General features: G+C 42.5%; 1 protein-coding gene across 3 annotated transcripts in view; it reads left to right on the top strand.

Moving 5' to 3' along the window:
* Positions 1-5,542: 5,542 nt before the first annotated feature.
* Positions 5,543-10,830, top strand: part of Il1rap (interleukin 1 receptor accessory protein) — a 142,963-nt gene continuing 137,675 nt past the window's right edge. Inside the window, exon 1 of one of the 3 annotated variants that reach the window (XM_031363558.1) lies at positions 5,543-5,722. The gene's annotated coding sequence lies outside the window, so the exon portion shown is untranslated. The remainder of the gene's footprint in view (positions 5,723-10,830) is intronic. The other 2 variants (XR_004116708.1, XM_031363560.1) reach the window with 2 other exon arrangements.

Here is a 10,830-nt window from a genome sequence, read left to right on the forward strand (position 1 = left end):
CTGATCCTTGTGAATATTAATCTCGTACCCGTTAATATTAGCTCAAGGGCTGGGACCATTCCTCTTAGGTGTAATCATCCATAAGGAGGGATGCTATCTCCCTGTCTCTGTGATGGGAAGAAACTGCTTCTCAACACCATAGCCCACCTCCTCATTTCATAGTGACCACTGTTCTTCAGATTTTTAAGTTACATATATTGATTTGTTTTACATGTATGTCTGTGTATATGTGAGTGCACATGGGCCATGATGTGTGTCCAGGATGGAGGATAACTTGTAGGAGTCAGTTCATGTTCCTCTGTCTTGCAGGTCCTGAGGATTGACCTCAAGTAATCAGGCTTGGCAACAGTTGCTGTTACTCATCTTACCTGCCCCAAATAATGTCCCTTCGCAATGACCTCTGTATCCAAAGGCATGAAATTCGCTTCATTCCCCTACTATGAATGGTAACTGAATCAAATCTGCTTCTTTGCCTTATAACATACAGCAGAGTTCATCTTTGACAGCTTCATGTTCTTCCATTTTGTGTTTCCAACCCATCCCCATGCACACAAGTGGAATCCTAGGTGAGACCCAGAAGCTCTTGTCATGTAATAATTCTGGACCTTAGTTTAACCAGGAGAGTTTTGGACTGGAACCAGTCATATGGCTTAGCAGGTTCCATGTGCTATAGCACTCATCCCCCAAATACATGCTTTTACATACACATATACACACTCATACACACACACACACACACACACACACACACACACACACAATGAATAAATTAACAAACACCAAATAAATAAACACATAAATAAATAAATGTAATAAAATTATTAGCAAGAAGAAAATTTTTAGTTAGGTTTATATTTCAAATGTTTTTTTTTTGTTGTTGTTATTGTTGTTGTTGTTCTCTTGTTGTTTCCCTTTTGCTAAAGTGCTGTCTTATTGCCCCTGTGAAACTTTCATTCTAGTTATAAAGGTATTCAATACATAGAGAACTTCCAATGTATCTAACTTATCTAACTTAAGAGAATAAAGGGATTCCATGCAATCCTAGAAAAGGTTTCCTTGAAGCACCATGTGACTAATACAGAAAGGTGTGAGTGACAAGGACACCATGCAGAAAGAGCATCACAAGACAAAAGAACAGAAGGTGTGGTGATTTGAATATGCTTGTCCCAGGGAGTGGCAGTATTAGAAGGTGTGGCCTTGTTGGAGGAAGTGTGTCACTATGGAGGCAGGACCTTGGGGTAATATATATGCTCAAGCTCTGCTTAGTGTGAGACACAGTAGTCATTTCTCCTGATTGTCTTTGGATCAAGTGGTAGAACTTTTGACCCCTCCATCCATAAGTCTGCCTGGATACTGCTATGCTTCCTACCATGATGATAATGGGACTAAAACTCTGAAACTGTAAGCTGGCTCCAATTAGAATCTTTGCCTCTATAAGAATCGCTTTGGTCATGATGTCCTGTCTCAGCAATGAAACCCTAACTAAGACCAAAGGAGCAAAAATCCTGATATGGAGAGCATGCTAGTGAACCTGAGTAAGCACAGAGGCCACATAGTGACAGATTTAAGAAATAGCATAGTGCATAGTATTGGATGATGTCAGGTTATATTGGCTTCAGTAAGGACTCTGGAGGTCAGCTCAATGTAATGACAGATTATGTAATATTTGAGAGCAGAACATGATGTATTTCTTTTGTGTTTTTCTCATAGTACTGGAGATTGAACCAAAGGACTCATGCATGTATGCAAATGTTCCAACAGTACCACTACCCTCATATTATTTCTATAAAAAGTAGTGAGTATTTATAAAGAGTTTCTGTCCCAAGATCTCTGGTCTAAGAGTTTTATTCTGATATGGTACTTAATTTTAAAAGAGTATTACAGTAAACATACTATTCTTCCTATTTTACGGAGCGTGAAACTAAGATGAAAAGAAAACAACATGGTGATTTTATGTCAATGTGTTACAGAATGTGAAATCTGATTCAGTCTGACTTCAGAAACTCTGCTCTTAATGAGCTTGATTCTGAATATGTGAGGTTTGAGATGCGCATGCAATATCAAGAATGAATATGAAGGAGGCAAACAGTATGTTAAGTCTTTGGTTTGGGCTGAATATTTAAATTTGCTGGTCATTATCATATAGATATTTTAGAAAGCTGTGTGTCTAGAAAAGATGCCTGAAAGAGGGAATAGAATCATTCCATGGGCTGAGCTGGATACTCCCTGCTTTTAGAAAGACAGAGATCTAACAGAATGGCCATAAAATGTAGCAGATGGGGCAGAGGAAAACCAGAGTCAACCGTAACTGAGAGTAAAGGATCAATGAGTCAAATTTGTTTAATGCGGCTTGAGCGGTCAAGCAAGGTGAAGACTGAAGGGTTACCACTGAACACTAACAAGGTCATTAGAGATCTTGACAGTGGCATATTAGTGATAACATCTTAATCAATGAGGTTGGAAAAATAACTATCAAACTGGTGCCTCTTCTAGCTTTGCTAAGGTAATTAACAATGCCTAAATAGGCAAAAAGAGGTAGAAGAGGGAAATGTGATGATTGTTCTCAAACACCTCAGTCAACTACACAATATTTATTGTGTATTTTCTGCATGTCCAGAACTTCTTCATTCCAAACACTGAACAGAAATAAATGGAATATTCATTCATTCATTCATTTGCTTAGGAGAAAACTATTCATTGAATATCCACTATGTGATGAATAATTTAGAACAATTTTATTTTCATAATAATCTTTCAATAATGAACCAAATACTTAAAGGGAAAAAAAAAAACAATTACTGTCTTTAGTAATTTTGTTTGTTTTCTTTTTCTGCTGCTGTGATAAAATAACCCTGACAGAAACAACCTGAGAGAGAAGGAGCTAATTTAGGTCCCAATTCCATGTCTCAGTCAATCATATGAGTGGAGTAGGTGACAGAAGCCTGAGAGAACCAAGTGCATTTTATCCACAGTAGAGAGCAGAGAGCAATTACTTAATGCATGCATGGCAGTGCTCAGCCAGCTCTTTCTATTTCACCAAGTCCAGAGCACAGCGAATGAAATGGTACCTCCTACATTTGGGGTGGGGTTTCCCACCTCAGTTAAGCCAATCAATGGCCAGCCTATAGAGCAACCAAGTTCAGACATTATCTTCATTAAGTCTCACTTCCCAGGTTGATGATACCTTATGTCATATTCCAGCACACACTGACCACACATAATCCACACTGTATTGATTTTCAAATTCCTTTTAATTGTTAAAAGTTAAAAGTTTGCTTTATCCCATTAGTTCTAATCCAAGCCTTTTTTCAGATACATGCTCATGATGTAGCAATCATGATAATAAATGCCATATTATATGAATATATAGCTTTGGCTAACCATTTTATTTCTATTATTTATGTAGGATGAAATCATAATATGCTATGTTTGCAATATGCCTTCTATCTCCATGTTATGGGCAGCTGCCAAATGCCCAGGATATTATGTGGGCCCATTGACAACTGTCATAATCTTCCTGGCTTCTAAGTAGCCTAGGGTATTTTTGACCAGGTGGGTGCTTTGGAAAGTCGATGCTCGCTGCTGGGGTTCTGATTTTTGCATCTTCAATTTTCAGATTTATAGCATTGAGAAAATTATTTAAAAATTCTTCACATCTTTTGCATAGCACCCTATCTATTGCTGTGAGAGTTAAGTGAATTAATATCTGAGGCCATTATAATTGATTTATGCCTTCTGTTTTGTAGATAACCTAAGAAACCGGTAGTTGAGTGCCTAATAAATACACTACATTAAAAGAAAAAGATGTTTCCTAGAATAGGTTTAACGAATGAGAAAGAAATCAAAGAATTTTATTTGTACTCATCACCAGTAACTTTAAAAATATTCTGGATCATTTCTTCTTTGGATTAGTGACAATTTTGTGGGCATGAACTCTATGTCAGATGTACAGACATAAAATAATGTAATGGCTAAATTTTCTTGAGGTCAGAATGACACATGAGCATCTCTGATACTTCTTTTAGGAAGTTATTGCAGTATGAATATGCAATGTCCCCCATAGTTTTGTGTGTTGAATAATTGGTCTGTTTGGGAGACTCTGGAAATTTAAGTTTGCGCTCTATTTGGAGGAAGCAGGTTGGTGCAACACAGATGTGACAGTTCTGTCTGGTCCTTTGCGTTCTTCCTTCCTTGTACTTCTGGTGGTCCACAACAGCCTCCCCTCTTCCCACAATGCAACACAAAGGTACTGGAGTGGAAGACTATGGCTTAAAACTCATAGACTCGAGAATCAAAGTAGATGTTTCCATCACTTAAGTTGTTCTTTCATGTGCTTTGGTTACAGCAAAGTAATTGTAACCGATAATCAACCGACGCTCCACCATGTCAGGGAAGTGTGTGAGGTTCGAAAAGCCAGCATCTTTAGTAAGCCTGACATCTCTTGGCTCTTATTTTGTTCCCATGCACATACGCCCTTTCCTTTTACACCCCTTTCCTCGTTGCTTAATTGCTTCGTCTTGGACTCAATTTCTTGAATAAAGAAATTAATAAGACACAGTTTAGTAGCTCGAGGGTGGAGCAGACTTCAAGGAGGTGGCAAGGAGCAAGGCCTGTGGGAAGAGACAAGTATGTTTGGCAGATTGCCTTAGTTGGGGATACTCCGAAATGGAGACAGAGTTTGAAGGGCCTTTCTTTCGAGGAGGGTTTTGTATAAGGAAACTGACTTAAGGAAGACCATTCATTATAAAGCTCCTCAGATGACTACATAACTGCAGTGTACAGTGGAGATGACAGCTGAAGCTTCTCTAAGGACCTGGAGAAAGGAGAAAGAAGGAATAGAAAATTATTTTCTTCTGTAATCGATTATTCCACTCAGTCACCTATGTATTCTTCTTTGTCAGCTTACTCGTCCTAAATGCTAGCTTTTTGCCTCTCATTATACTAGTAGCTGATTATGAACAGTGGACGATACTGATAACGTCCTACTGTCAGGATAGGTGCTCTCTTTCCAGTGTCCACTACTTCTAGCAGAGCAGAATTGAGCTCCTGACTGAGGAGAAAGCTGTGCTGCCTCTGGTTCCTGTTGCTCTAGGAACTCGGCACGTGGTGGGCTCTCTGGGGTGCAGCCTTAGCCGACTCATGGCCATGAGTGTGTGACAGGTGAATACCCAGACCAAAGGAACCGTAGCCTGGGATCCACATGGGTTGCAGGACCGCGATCTTGCTGGAGCACACCCGTGCGCCTAGGTGTATAGAGGCGCAGTACCTGCTCTGAGTATTTGGTCTTGCGTTCAACCAGCTGCAGGGCTAAGCCCTTCCTTGCATGTTCCGCCCCAGCCCTGGTGGCCCACGCGAGGGCACCCAGCGCAGCCTGGCATCCGCCGGCGGGCGGGCCCCATGCGGCTCCTCCTCGCAGCAGGCGGGCTGCTCCCCGCCCGCCCCAACCCCAGCTTTGGGAAGCCCGGATCGCCGCTGGAGCGCGAGTCACCGCGGCGGGTGGAGCCTGTGGCAGGATCCCGGGGCCAATCGCGCGGTGGCGGGGGAGGAGCTCCGGAGGGGGAAAAAGAAAGTGCGGGCGGAAAGTAAGAGGCTAGTCGGAGAGGGCTGCCGGCATTTAGCTCTCCTGGGTTCGACTTGGACCAGGACGCTGAAAGAGGCAGTGGGCGGCCACCCTGCACCCATCTGGTCGCTGTCGCCGACCCTGCTCGGCTGGCCCGGTAAGGTGAGTCTTTCTCTGCAGAGAGGGCTGGGTTGAAATGGCCAGCCGCAGTAACTCCGGGTACTAGGAATTCTTGTAGATCGGCTTCCACAACCCTTCTGTTTTACAGACCGCAAAACTGAGACAAGGAGCGAGACCGCGGTCAGGCTAAACAAATCCTACTACTAGCCAGTAGGGCGGTCGGGTTCGAACTTAGCAAAAACTGGAGGCCTTTTTCGGGGCTGTGCGGGTTCTCAGCCTTTTGAGGGATCTATTCCAGTCTCCCTGTGCCTAGGGTTCTGAGGAGTGCCGCTGAAGGCTTGAGGCGAGCAGGAGGCTGTGTCCCAGCACACCCACTCCATCACGTCGCTCGCAGTCCCAGCTATGACAGCCCTGGGGAGAGGCTGCCAGCAAGCAGCCTTGCTAGCTCCTTTCCTGACCTGCTTTTTTTTTTTTTCCCTTCTGAGGGAAGCTTCCGCCTAGGGTCTCTACCCGGTGGTGAGTTCAGGAAAAGAGAAGAGACCACCGCAGGTGCTGATCACCTCCCTCTGAGTCTTGGAGATAGCAGGAACTGTTTTCCTTGGGGGGGAACAGGACACGAAACGCCTGTCCTTTAGAACAGTTGATTTATGGTGGTGCCTGAAGCCTCCTTCTACCTCTAAGTTCTGGTTGGGAATTCGGAAGCCAAGTTAAAGAGAAAATCAAAAACACAAAAGCAAACTTCTGCTGTTTCCATTAGGAGACAGTTACCCTCTTCCCTCCGCAAAACCACTGACAGTGAAATTGTGAACCAAGGCATCACTGAAAACATTCGATGCTTTGCCGTTGCAGTAAGCTATGGTTAGCAATAAGCTGAAAAGCTTTCTGTCTGTGCCTTTGCCCTGGGTTGGCTGTGTCAATCTGGGCAGTTTAGCTCACCTTTCTGAACCTATTTCAAGTGGCAAAATGGACACTAGAATGCTCCCTGTGAGTCCTCGGAGTAGTTGGGAGGGTGGACTAGAACAGTTCAAGTGACATGTTCAGTGTTGCCTGGCCGGGCGACTTTGGCAAATATTGCACTGTGCTGATATTAGATTCCCTGGGATTGAGAAGCTTCATTTCCTACTACCTTCGTGTGTATGTGTGTGTGTGTGTGTGTATGTGTGTGTGTGTGTGTGTGTGTGTGTGTGTTTTAATCTAAAAATAGAATGATATTTACCCTTTGGAGTTTGAGCATTTAAAAAAAATATTTTTTGCATTCAATTATTTGTGTGTGTATGTGTGTGCATGTGTGTCGGGAGGTCAAAGGACAATGTGTGTGTGTGTGTGTGTGTGTGTGTGTGTGTGTGTGTGCGTGCGCATGATGCACATGTATGGGGGGAGGTCAATGAAAAATTCTCAGGTATCCTATCTCTCCACCATGTGGGTGGAACTCCTCTGGTGTTCAGGTTTTGGGGGTTGGGGGCAGACATCATTACCTGCTAGGCCTGAGCAGTTCTCTACAGTGTTTTCTGAAAACATGGTCCACAGGTAGACTTGCTTGTAAATTCGGTGTTTGAGCAATGTGAATTTCCTCCTCGTTTTGAGGTCAAGCCTCCAGCCTGGGAACTGCCTTGATAGGAGGTATCCTACATTGGTAAAGAGGGTTTTTATGTTTGCTAAAGGATAAAAAAGACAGCAAGGAGAAGCTTGAAAAGTTGTAGTAATGCCGCCGTGGATTGTGCCAAGCCTTCTATTCCTGCTCTTAGGTCCATCTCTACTTCGTATTCTTTAGTTAACAACAAGAAGCAGGGGGATTTTTGTATATTGTTCAGTCACACTGTTAAGTTCACTCTCTTCTGGAGACTAATGTGCTTTATTTAAACCCAAGCACACACACATGCTCACACAAGCCTTCCTGTGTGAGTTGTCTTTTAAAATTAAGCAGCTTTCATAGAGACCTCCACCCTACTTGCATGACAATTGATTTTATTTTGATCTGTACGATTATTTACTACCATCTACTGGCCACACTGCAAGTCCCTGCAATGAGGAGTTAGCATTTATAAGGGGCTGCCTCCTTCACAGTCCACAGCACTTGCGTGCAATATTGATGAACTCCAGGGAAGGGGTGGGATACATCTTGAGAGAGGTGAGGGTTTGTTGGTGTCCACTAGATACCTCCCATACCCGACATTGCCAGAAGACAGGGGCACATCTGTTTGTCCCCTTGTTCCTTGTGCTTACATTGTGGTGACGTGGCTAGGATATGTCTGAATGTGTGCCTTAGAAGCTAGGAACTTGTGGGGACAAGACAACTGTTTGAAAGAAGGTCAAATCAGGGCTTGGGATGGGCATGGGAAGCAAAGACCCTTTGCTTTTGAAATTTTGAAGAAAGCATATTGAGTTTTTTTTTTCTTCCTGATACTTGTTGTTATACCCAAAGCATGTGTGTGTGTGTGTGTAGAACTTTAAAATCTCCAAGTGTGTTCCACACATATTATTTTTCTTGTTGCTTGCAATAGGCCTTGGAGATGCTCATGACAAGCATAGTAATAGTGGCAGGTCCTATGGTGTAGTCAAGGCTACTGGATTTTAAATTCTGGATTTGACCACCCATAGGTATTATTGGAAAAAATGTCTCCATTGTCAGAGCTTCTGTTTTATCCAGTTCTGAACTAACTTAAAAATGCTTATGCTAGGCTCTCATGGAAAGATGAAGTTCAGTGCATAATATCAAGAGCATGCAGTAGAGAACTGCTCATTAAATCACACCTTCTCTTAGCTTATCTCGAACTCTGAGAAAGAAAATTAAAGTGAGATCTGCAGAAACAAGAGGTTACCAGAGGTCACATGGTTGGTGAATTCCTGCCCTATGTACATAGTTCATGCCCTTGGGTTCTCCTTCAGCTTCCTTCAGGCTCTTTCCCATGGCACCCTAATACCTCTCCCATAGAACTTGAACAACCTGTCTTCATTCTTGGATTGACCTTATTTGGCTGATGATTTCAACTCACAAAGTGCTTACTTCTTTGCTACGTGAATAATTCTTCAGCACGGTTCTTTAGAGTTTGTGGAGTTGACTCCATGTAGAGTTCACGCTGATGCTCTTGAAGCCCGCATTCCCTTCTCATCTATTTCATGGGATGCACTTTCAGACACTAGGAGGAAAAAATACCCTTAAGACACAGAGATCACAGTTATGTCAGGTTGAACTCCCTGCTCAGGATGGCTTCTTCCTCTTGCCTTCCTGTGATGGGTTGGTTACCAGCACAGTGATTAAAGCTCAATTGCCACAGGTGGTCTATCGGTCTTTGGTTCTCTCACGACTTCCTGGGACAAAGTGAAATGGAGAGAATCTGTAATGCTTAATCTTTATTGTCAACTTGACAGTACATAGAATCACTTAGATTTGTGAGTAAGCACCTGGATGTGTGGCAGGGGATTGTTAGCCGTGATCTATGCAGCAACTCTGTGACACAGCCTTCTATCCCAGTGATGTTTTGTCCTAGAGCGCAGGCCCGGAGCAACCATGGAGTGCACCTTCTTTCTCATCCAAAATTAAACCCTCCTCCATTGAGGATTCCATGTTTAGTTAGGCAAAAGACTAACTATAAAGTATGTAAAAGCAGCATTTTGAGAGAACCAATCCTCATTATTACCGGTAACCACTGGTCTAGAGTTTCATTCCTCCTTGTAGGAGCTGATTGCTTCAGGCATATAGAGGGAGATGAGCAAATTCAATGAAGCCATTTGTCCATGGAGATGCTTCGTGAGTCAGGCTTCTCTCCTTTGTAGCTCACAGGCAGGCTTATTAATGCAGTTCTAGGAGAAATGTTTAGCCATTTGGGATCCCATGTCTGCTCTTGTCCCAAAGTAGATGCCCCAAAGAAGATCTTATGTGGTATAGTTAGGGAAGCAGAGCATAGCTAGAGGAACTCAGAGGATGGGGCTGAGGGAAAACGGAAAAGTTATCTGCAGCATACACATGGATTCATTTGTTTCTCAACTTCTTCAGGCCTTCGCTGGTGGCACAGATGTATGATCTAGTGAGTCATTGCTGCCTTGCCTGTGACATATTAAGAGAGCCACCTACTGTGCTCTGTGCCCATTTTGGAATTTGTTCTGTAGGGGGAAAGAAAAAAGAAAGCACCGAAGAACAAGAAGGTTACAGAACACTTGGTAATTGACATTTTGGAGGATATATGCAGGTTAGCTACTCATTTGCTCATTTATTTGTAATGTAGAATATGTAATCTGTTATGATGGAGTGGTTAGCAGAGTTTATCAACCATGAGTTCTAGACTCTGGCTGGTACCTGAAGAAAGTGATTCCTTGGGATCTCTCTCTCTCTCTCTCTCTCTCTCTCTCTCTCTCTCTCTCTCTCTCTCTCTTTCTCCCTCTCTCTCACACACACAAACACAAACACACATCCATACACACACTCCCTTTCTTTTATTTATTTGTTTGCTTGCTTGTTTTTTGAGATAGAGAATCATATAGTCAGCCTGGCCTCAAAATTGTTGTATAGACAAAAGTGGCCTTGACTTTTTGATCATCTTCTCGCTATCTCCCTAACCCCAGCATATTTTTTAATGGGAAATATTCTATAAACACTAATTTTTATGTTCACAATTTCTCCTACTTATCAATTTATTTATCAGTCTGATAAATTGTAGTCTTCAATATTAAACAGCTATCTTTTATTCACTCTACTGAGGTTTGTGCAGAATGTTCTTCCATGTTCTAATCCCTGCGATGATTCTGTGTGTTTTGTTTTGAGGACACTAAGGTTCATGGCCCATGTCATGTAGCATAAATATAGTAATGCTTCTGAGATCCATCATTTCATCTCGTCTTAGAACTAGGAGAAACTTAAATTTTCTGACTGTGGACTAGAGTTGAATAATAGCACTTAGAACTGTGGCCCATCCCATCCACACACCAACTATAATCCTGATGATCTGTTGTCCATTTGGGGCCTAAATGTGAGAGAAATGAGTAAACAGTCTCCAAGGTTATTCTACCATGTCATACACCTTCTTTAGAATCAGTTCAACTCTTGAATTCTATAATCATATGGCTTTTTGTTTTGTTTGTTTAGTTGATTCTTCTTCCTCTTCTTCTTCTTCTTCTTCTTCTTCTTCTTCTTCTTCTTCTTCTTCTTCTTCTTC

This window comes from Mastomys coucha, unplaced genomic scaffold (genome assembly GCF_008632895.1).
Source record: "Mastomys coucha isolate ucsf_1 unplaced genomic scaffold, UCSF_Mcou_1 pScaffold12, whole genome shotgun sequence".
In the NCBI taxonomy this organism is placed as follows: Eukaryota; Metazoa; Chordata; class Mammalia; order Rodentia; family Muridae; genus Mastomys; species Mastomys coucha.